Raw genomic sequence first — 10,412 nt, 5'->3', positions numbered from 1 at the left:
ATAAGGTCTTCCGAAGGAAGTCGGAAGACCTTAACTAGTGCTAATTGTAACGGGGACCGTTACAGATGTTCCCCAAACGCTCCCCAACTCCCTTTCGGTGCCATATTCCCTGTAAGCTTCATTAAATAACACAAACTCTATGGATTTGAGACTTTAACAACGTTTACCCAGAAATGTACAATGCTCATTCAGATTTTAGCATTGCAGGTGTGCGCATGTGAATGCATGTACGTAATGACCATATCATCTTGTCTACACAATCTATATATTTTAATATACTAAACATTAAAAGATTTAATCCAAGAGTATTAAAAAAAAATTCGCCCATTCAAGTGTATTTTTGATTTTACCCATTTCGCGTGCACGCACGTGCATACATGAGCATGGTGACCATACCTTCTCGTAGAAGTCCATTATATATATATATTTATGTTCCAAATCCCATCTTGTTTGGTTGAAAACCATGGGAGTTATAACAGTTTAAAGTTTCAGCCAATCAGATTGCAGCTCACGTACAGGCACGTGTATGCATGTGCATGGTGACCATACCTTCTTGTAGAAGTTCATTTTATATATCTATGTTCCAAATCCCATCCTGTTTGGTTGAAAACCAAGGGAGTTATAGCTATTTAAAGTTTCAGCCAATCAGATTGCAGCGCACGTGCATGCACGTGTTTTCACGATAATTTCTATATATCATGTTGTAGGACATCCTAATGCATGGCTATGTTCAAAATTTCAAAGGATTTCGTCAAAAAACAAGAAAGATATTGAGACTTTAGTTTCAGCCAATCAGAGCGAAGCGCACTTGCATGCGCGTGAGATCTTGCTTTTTTGATCATGTCATCTTGTCTACACTACTAATATATCCTTAAATTATAAATTTCAAAAGATTTCATCAAAAAATAGAAAAATTACGGCTATATCCATTATATTGGTCATTTCACGTGTTGCACGTGCTCGCTCTTGCAAGCACGTGCGCGCAAAATGGCATGATGACAATGTCATCTCATCTACATTTATAATATGTCTATATATTCTAAATATCAAAGCATTACATCAAAAAATGTAAAAGTTACGGCAATTTCAAGTATATTGGTCATTTCACGTGTTGCACGTGCGCGCTCTTGCAAGCACGTGCGCGCAAAATGACCCTCGTTCCGCAAATCTACATAACATGCCTACTTATCCTAAAAAGGTTTCCCCTTAATCGGATGTGTACTTTACAAGATCATTCGCGGACAAAATTTTCCCAAGAAGAAAAATAATAATAACTAGATGCGTTCTTGTTGCTGGTGCAACAAGCAGGTCTTCCGACCGATTTTCGTTAGAATTCTATGCTGCATCATCCCATAAAATTTCAGAATGTATTTCTTTCGTTTATGTTCATTTACAGCAGCCTCTCAACATATCTCATGATTATTACAGGTATTCCTCAAAATATCTCAAAAAAAGGTTTTAAAAATCGGCAAAATCTTCAATACATGTTAAAAAAGAGAGAAAAGTCATTTGCAACTGAAAAAAGACAGAAACAAAAAAAATATTTCAACGCCCACAGCGGGATTCGAAACCACAACAGTGGGACAAAGTTTGGTTTGGTCATATCTTTTCAATATATGCACGCATCAAGATATTGAACACATATTTAGAATTCTCATAAGACACTCTATAAACCATGTAAATCCTAAAGAAAAATATTCAAAAACAAAAAAGTTGAAAAATCGGACTTTTTGAATTCACTTCCGTTTGCGACCGGAAGTGCCGACGACGAAAAATAAAGGACGTTCCCCATAACGGAGTTCGATGTTCTATCACCTCAGTGAGTTTCACTTTCATATCTTTAGCTGTTCTCGAGAAAACTGCTGGACAAAATGCCTTTTAAAAAATAAAAAAATCCCCAAAAATCGCGAACGGAAGTAAATTTTGAAAAAATGAAAAACACGTCTGGAGATATTCTCATGATGCATCTTCCCTGAAAAAATCGTTGAAATCTGTCTACTCATAGCTGAGATATCGGCTGTACTATGAAAAAAGAATAATAATAATAAAAAACAGAAGGAAAACAATAAGGTCTTCCGAAGGAAGTCGGAAGACCTTAACTAGTGCTAATTGTAACGGGGACCGTTACAGATGTTCCCCAAACGCTCCCCAACTCCCTTTCGGTGCCATATTCCCTGTAAGCTTCATTAAATAACACAAACTCTATGGATTTGAGACTTTAACTACGTTTACCCAGAAATGTACAATGCTCATTCAGATTTTAGCATTGCAGGTGTGCGCATGTGAATGCATGTACGTAATGACCATATCATCTTGTCTACACAATCTATATATTTTAATATACTAAACATTAAAAGATTTAATCCAAGAGTATTAAAAAAAAATTCGCCCATTCAAGGGTATTTTTGATTTTACCCATTTCGCGTGCACACACGTGCATGGTGACCATACCTTCTTGTAGAAGTCCATTATATATATATATTTATGTTCCAAATCCCATCTTGTTTGGTTGAAAACCATGGGAGTTATAACAGTTTAAAGTTTCAGCCAATCAGATTGCAGCTCACGTACAGGCACGTGTATGCATGTGCATGGTGACCATACCTTCTTGTAGAAGTTCATTTTATATATCTATGTTCCAAATCCCATCCTGTTTGGTTGAAAACCAAGGGAGTAATAGCTATTTAGTTTCAGCCAATAAGATTGCAGCGCACGTGCATGCACGTGTTTTCATGATAATTTCTATATATCATGTTGTAGGACATCCTAATGCATGGCTATGTTCAAAATTTCAAATGATTTCGTCAAAAAACAAGAAAGATATTGAGACTTTAGTTTCAGCCAATCAGAGCGAAGCGCACGTGCATGCGCGTGAGATCTTGCTTTTTTGATCATGTCATCTTGTCTACACTACTAATATATCCTTACATTATAAATTTCAAAAGATTTCATCAAAAAATAGAAAAATTACGGCTATATCCATTATATTGGTCATTTCACGTGTTGCACGTGCTCGCTCTTGCAAACACGTGCGCGCAAAATGGCATATTGACAATGTCATCTCATCTACATTTATAATATGTCTATATATTCTAAATATCAAAGCATTACATCAAAAAATGTAAAAGTTACGGCAATTTCAAGTATATTGGTCATTTCACGTGTTGCACGTGCGCGCTCTTGCAAGCACGTGCGGGCAAAATGACCCTTGTTCCGCAAATCTACATAACATGCCTACTTATCCTAAAAAGGTTTCCCCTTAATCGGATGTGTACTTTACAAGATCATTCGCGGACAAAATTTTCCCAAGAAGAAAAATAATAATAACTAGAGCAAAGCTCGTTGCAAAGCAACGAGTAGGTCTTCCGTCCTGTTTTGACCGGAAGTGACGTCAAGAAAAAAAAGCAATGAACTAAGTTGTTTCCTGTGACTTTATAATTTCAATTTTGCGTCAAAAACTTCAAAATAAGCTATTTTTGGCTACTTCCGGTTTAACCGGAAGTGACGTCGACGGACGGAAAATTAAGTTTCAGGCTTCCAGTGACATATGTTACACAAAAACTTGTCAAGAATGGCAAAAATACGCGTTTTCCGACTACTTCCGGTTTGGCCGGAAGTGACGTCGACGGACGTATTTTGACGACGCCAGTAGATTAACCTTGACATTTAGAACAACTTTGCTTCTTTGACCTCTTACAAATTCTTAATACTTTTTGACTTATGAAAGAAAAACTTTCGGCCCCTCTAGGCCCTTAAATTTAGGGACCAGCCCTTTTTTAAAGACATCATTTGAAAGATCTTGAAATTCTACACTTCTTTTGTTCTATATGCTTTAACAAAATGTTTACAGGTAAAAAGATATCGTAGAAAAGGTTTTAAAAATTTTGAAATTTGCGATTTGTATTTTTTCGAGCCATAGCCAGCGCCGACGTACTGCACTTCCGGTAAAAACGAAAGACGTTACGCATATCTATAGACTTTGGTCTATCATACCTGAAAGTTTCATGTTTCTATCTAGAGCCATTATTGAGAAAGTCTGGAGACAACCTGATCCTTTAAAATTCATAAAATCGGCAATATTTCCAAACCGGAAGTGACGTCATCAAAACGGAAAAAAATGCATAAGGTTCAAGTAATGTTACATAAGTCCTGAAAGTTTCGTTGAAATCCATCGAGCCGTTTTCGAGAAATCGCGTGCACAAAATCGGTAAGAAAAAAAAGAATAATAATAATAATAATAATAAAAGTGAAAAAGAAACCTAAGAATAACAAGAAGGTCTTCCGCTGAAGACGGAAGACCTTAATAAGAAACAGAGTAAAAACAATATGTTCCCCAGCTTCGTTTGGGGAACATAACTAGAGCCGAGCTCGTTGCAAAGCAACGAGTAGGTCTTCCGTCCTGCTTGACCGGAAGTGCATCTGTAACTTTCATTTAAAAAAAAAGAGTAATGAAGTTCAAAAATGGTCTAATCCTCCAAATCTATATTAATTAATGCAATATTAAGCCATTTTTGGCTACTTCCGGTTTGACCGGAAGTGACGTCGACGGACGAAAAATTAAGATTTAAGCTTCCAGTGACATATGTTACCCAAAAACCTGTCAAGAACGGCAAAAATATGCAATTTTTGACTTCTTCCGGTTTGACCGGAAGTGACGTCGCCGGACGAATTTTGACGAGCCCATTAGATAAAGCTTGACATTTCTAACAACTTTGCTTCTTTGACGTATTACAAATTCTCAATACTTTTTGAGATATAAAGGAAAAACTTTTGGCCCTTTTTGGCCCTTTATTATAGGGGCCAGCCCCTTATCGTTGATATTTTGTAAAAGATTGTGACATTCTCAACAAGTTTGGTTCTATATGTCTTTACAAAATGTTAACATGTAAAAAGATATTGCAGAAAAGGTGTCAAAAATTTCTAAGTCCCTGATAGAACTTTTTTCAAGCCATAGCGAGCGCCGACGTGCAGCACTTCCGGAGAAAAAGAGTGGTGTGTGACAAAAGAGCACACATTGCTATATCATCGCTGAAAATCTCATGTTTCTGTCTTAAGGCATTTTCGAGAAAAATGATGGACAATGAGACCCACTGAAAATCACTAAATCGCGAAAATCTCAAAACCGGAAGTGACGTCATCAAAATAAAAAATTATATGTCAGGTTTGTTTGATGTTCTATCAGTCCTGAAAGTTTCATCAAAATCGAACGAGCCGTTTCCGAGAAATCGTGCACACAAAATCGGTAAGAAAAAAAAAACAATAATAATAATAATAAAACTAGAGCAAAGCTCGTTGCAAAGCAACGAGTGGGTCTTCCTTCTTAGCGATAAGCAGAAAGTGAAATGTTTCAATTGTCAACTTTGCTACCATTCTTTATTTCTTTGACTCAAATAGCAAAAACCTTTCCGGGTTAGAATAGGTCCTCAGTACCCTCTTGCTTGTCGTAAAAGGCGACTAAATGGGGCGGTTCTTCGGATGAGACCGTATAAACCGAGGCCCCGTGTCACAGCAGGTGTTGCACAATAAAGATCCCTCCCTGCTCAAAGGCCATAAGTGCCAAGCATAGGCCTTAATTTGCAGCCCTTCACCGGCAATGGTGACGTCTCCATATTAGTGAAATATTATGGAGAGGGACGTTAAACAGTAAACAATCAATCAATCAATTATACTGTAAAAATACAGATATTTACACACATTTATAACCTTAACTATTAGAACTGGTATGTCTTCTCTTGGAAACGGAAGACCTCAATACAGATGTTAACATGCAAGATCTGACACATACTTAAAAAGAATATTTATTCCAAACTAAAGATAGACTCTGTAACAAAATCTATTTCTCTTGAAAAACTGAAAGCAATTGATTTGTTCATATTTGTGGATTTATGTCTGTTTCTCAAATCAAAATTTAAATATGAATATTTAAAGTCAATATCATAAACTAAGACTGTTTCACATGAATGTTTCAATTTCATTATGCTGTTTATTCCTTGTCATCCCCCAACAGATGCTCTTCTGGCAAATCATGATCGTGCTTGGAATCAAATTTCAGTACTCTGATGACAGTCACACCTATCAAAAAGAAATTGAAATTTTTTATTGAATTTTTTTTAAAAAGTGCAACTTATACACTGTTATAAGATAAGATAAACCATCAAACTGAGTTCAAAGATACTGTCACATTTTCCGGTAGTCTATAATTATTTAAAAATATAGGTTTACAGGCAGTCATTTGAGGATGTTATAAAATAACATATTAGTTTTTCATGATTTCAAATAAAGAAAATGTACATTACTTGTTCATATCAAAATTTATTAGGAATGGTAATGGTTAACAGTTGTTAACCGACTAATTAGCCAAAAAGATGGTATCCAGTTATGATTTTTTTATGTGTCAGGATAAGGCCATTCGTAAAGGTGTTACAGCAATTAAGAACAATGCGCAAATGAAGGGACAAAACGCTATTGCATAAGGAACAAAGAGCTAGCGCAAAGTAACAATGTGGCTCTAGCTCATTTATAACACCATGCTAGTAAGTTTATGACAACATTCTGTCCAGTTTAAGACACTTACAAGGTAGCATGAAGTAAAAATGTGCTACAACACTTATGACGATGGTCTAGTGTGTTTATGACAACACAATGACAATGTACTTGTGCATTGTAACAATGTTGCAGCAGGCTTTTACACCACACAGTCAAGATAACATGTAATAGATTGTGTAAAGCTGTGTTGGTATGGCAGCATATTTTGTGTCAGCACAACTGCATGTTATTTTAAGTTGCCTTAGCCTGACAGTGTTGTGAACACTGTGTTAGCACATTGTTCCTAAACATGCTGAAGCACTTTTACAATTAGCCTTATCTGGACACCATAATTTTCATAACCAACTAGCCATGTTTTTTTGTAAAAGTACATGTACCAGGGTACATGTAAATCATTTTTTTCATTTAGATTTCCATATGTTTTAAAAAGACAAGGAATAAAATTCAATTTTCTATAAGCTTCTATTCATTATAAGTGTTTGCCAAAGCATTTTTTCCTATATAACCAAAATACATCTTTGTCTTTATGGTAGCCTAGTGGTAGGGCATTCCCTTTATATAATCCTGAAGTTTAGCTTGATTTCTAGCCGGGCTCATTGCTACGAAGTTCAACAGGAAATGCTGCTTCATCACTGATGCTTAATCAAATTTACACGTTAAAATATAGTACATTTGCGCAATCAAATTTGAGGCAATACAAACACTGATTACAGAATTAAATTTTCAAAGATATCTGAAATTTTCGAAAAATAATTATAATAATGTACTTTCTACAGTCTTCTTCGATTAATTATTTGTTTAAAATATGCAAAAGGTTTACATCAGGTATCGATGTGTGCGCCATATTCTATAAATAAAGGTTGTATTGTCAGTCTAACACAAATGCGGTAAACATCATTAATTACTTGATGTACGCTTTGATGCAAATTCTCAGCTGAGGACACATCAGTGCATAATCGTTTGACCTTAATTAATCTTGCTGCATTAGTGTTTATTTACTTCTGTTGGTATATAAATCCCCGAAACCGCCTCAAACGATACATGTGATGAATATTTTATGCTGTTAAATTCTATAATAATTTTATTTAATTTTAAAACTTTTTAATACTATATATATGCCATAGAGATATTTTTGTGGATAACATATCCTCTCAATGTCTGAATTTGTTTTTAAACTCTCATCACGGTCTTTGTTCATTACCCTGTAAATGAGCCCAGCTTTCAGTACTTCTGAGTACTTTGATTATTCACTGCATCAAACCTAAGACAAAAACATGATGCAGTAATGTTACTTAACCATGCACCCAGCATTTGAAGTGAATGAGACCTTAAAAACCTCATAGTACATGTTAGGACAATGTCACTGAGTTCCAAATAAAGGTCTAAATAAAAACTATTCACCGGTATATATTAACACCTCTAAATGAGTGAAGGAGTGAAAATTCTCAAATAACATTACCAATCAAAGTACCAATAAGAAGCTGATTCTTACATCACAGGTTCCAATCCCATTGCTAAATGCTTCAGACGGGTTACTCCAATGAGACCGCATACACCGAGATTCAGTGTCAAAAGGATCCCTTACTTCTCAAAGGCAATAAGTGCTGAGTACAAGTCTATATTTGCAGCTTACTATCCCAAGTGGTGGCATCATCAAATGACTGGAAAATGTTTGATAGACCAATAATCAAACAAACCATTCCTGCAGTCATCTAAAAATAAGCAAACTTTCTATTATTACAATTGTTTTTACAAATTTCTTTTGAGATTTAACTGAGCAACAATTGTGCAATTTTTTGTCAATAAATTTTGATACTAAAGACTTTGTTTGAACAGCCATTTATAGCAATTACAAACAGCAGCACGAAGCGCTGCTCATAGTGCAAGCTCTCATGACAACGCCTTGGCGAAGAGAAAATTATCACTTGCTTATTGATCCACACAATTTCTTTTCCGCAGTAACTTTGGACCCACAGTGCTTTGATTCTTTAAGCTACATTCTTGCAAGAATTGATCAAAAGTTTCCAAAAAATAAATTCACCTTGATTTAATGGATAAATTGCAGATAAATAGTGGGGGAAAAAATTCTTCATTAAAGTCAGCATTATTCAAGATTTAGACTGGTAATGTTAGCCTAACTTACACCACGACATCGTGTGACTTCAAAGTCTAGTTCCCTGTTCACATGGAGAGTTTAATTCGCAGTAAATGATTGCAAAGTAAACTAATGCGAATCAAACTAATGGGATCAAACTGTGTTAAAATGACAGCTAATGCGAATTAAACAAATGCGAATAAAAATTTTACTTCTACAGTCAAGTGTCAGTAAGGCTATCCACTCAAAAATAGCACAATTAAGTACTTTAAGCTGACCACCAACATGTAGCATTTGAATTAATTTTGCCATTACACATGCCTCAAAATTTAATTCGAATAAGCTTCCCTTTGTGTTCACATGGAGCTAATGCAAAGTAATTTAATTCGCAGTAAATTAATTTGAATTAATAAAACTAATTTGAATTAAACTCCCCGTGTGAACAGAGCATCGATGCACCAAATATCAAGTGCGGTTTGACAAGCCCGATCTAAATTAAAACTGAATAAGTATCTGCCCTCACCCTAACAGTCACACCGTCAACATATTGTTACGGTGTATATTCAACAAATAATAAGTGTAGTGTGAATTACCCCTCCATGGTTACTGCGGTATTGCTCTTTTGCAGGGCAAAATAATAACGTTTGGCAAAGTTTTTGTTGAGAGATAATTGAATGACGTATATTTAACAATTACTTATATGTCATATTTCACCAAATTATATCATTTTGCCCTGCAAAAGAGCAGTACCGCAGTTACCGTGAAACGGTCTGTAAGAGTATCACTATGATGGATAGTGGAGTGTTGAATTTTTTGTTTTGAAAGTGAGTCTTGTTGAAATTAAATGCTCACATATATTTAAATAAAAAATAAAAAGCTGTTGGGATTTTAAAAGGCTAACAGAAAGCGTCTGAGCTTTAAAACAGATAATGTATCTGTGTGTCTGTGTATTTCTAAAAATATCAATGCTCTAAGCTGCCATAGTAATTTAAATTTTAGGTAAAATAAATTTCTAACCTTCATTCCGATAGTCCACGCCAATCAAACTTTAAAATGTCACCGTCGACTCTTTCATCACTCGATACATTTATCACTGGGAACCACGAACCAGAGTCAAGAGTGCTCAGCTTGTTAATGTAACAGTCGGAATTTCCTCGTAAACAATTCACACAAAAATTTATAAATCGGATAATTCTGCTGAAAATAATGCTCCAGAGGATTGATAAAGTACTTCGTAGCTGCAGATTAAATGTGCGTGCATGTCTACATACGGCCTGTGGCTTGTGTGGTAAGAAATGCTTCACATGATTTCCAACTTTCAGTTTGTAAACATGTGTCCGACTTTTGGGACACACTAATAACCGGATATACGAAAGACCTGATATTTACCTGATGTTTTTATTTTAGATTAAATGACAATATTGAGTACTTCAAATGAATTATTTAAATACTTTATGACTATGATGCATAATGCTATACAAAAATTCGTTTGTTTGGAATATTTACTGACGATTTTGAATCAGGTCAAATAAGGTTTTTAGTATATCAGGTCTTTAGTACCTTCCCATTTCCCACAATGCCGCGCGTTGTTTACAAACAAGAGGCCCCGAAAAGACTTCCTCTTAACTAATGCAGAAATATTTTGATTTTACTTATTGCTGTGTACATCATCATATCATATTAATCATTTGAATAAAAAGAAAACAGAGAGACACCGAATAAAAAAAAAGGCTTTCAGATGCATCAACTAAAACTATGCAAGAGGCCCAGT

General features: G+C 35.2%; 1 long non-coding RNA gene across 1 annotated transcript; it reads right to left on the bottom strand.

The window, feature by feature from the left end:
* Positions 1 to 5,198: 5,198 nt before the first annotated feature.
* LOC134254270 (uncharacterized) lies at positions 5,199 to 10,069 on the bottom strand. The gene is made up of 3 exons (XR_009989283.1): positions 9,659 to 10,069; positions 8,039 to 8,258; positions 5,199 to 6,072 (listed from the first exon to the last, which is right to left on the bottom strand). It is a non-coding gene; the product is annotated as an uncharacterized LOC134254270 (long non-coding RNA).
* Positions 10,070 to 10,412: the final 343 nt, after the last annotated feature.

Source organism: Saccostrea cucullata, unplaced genomic scaffold (genome assembly GCF_032062105.1).
Source record: "Saccostrea cucullata isolate Sc308-1 unplaced genomic scaffold, CSIRO_AGI_Scuc_v1 ctg6691, whole genome shotgun sequence".
Lineage (NCBI taxonomy): Eukaryota > Metazoa > Mollusca > Bivalvia > Ostreida > Ostreidae > Saccostrea > Saccostrea cuccullata.
The sequence above is the reverse complement of the archived record's forward strand: the minus strand, read 5'-3'. Positions and strand labels throughout refer to the sequence as shown.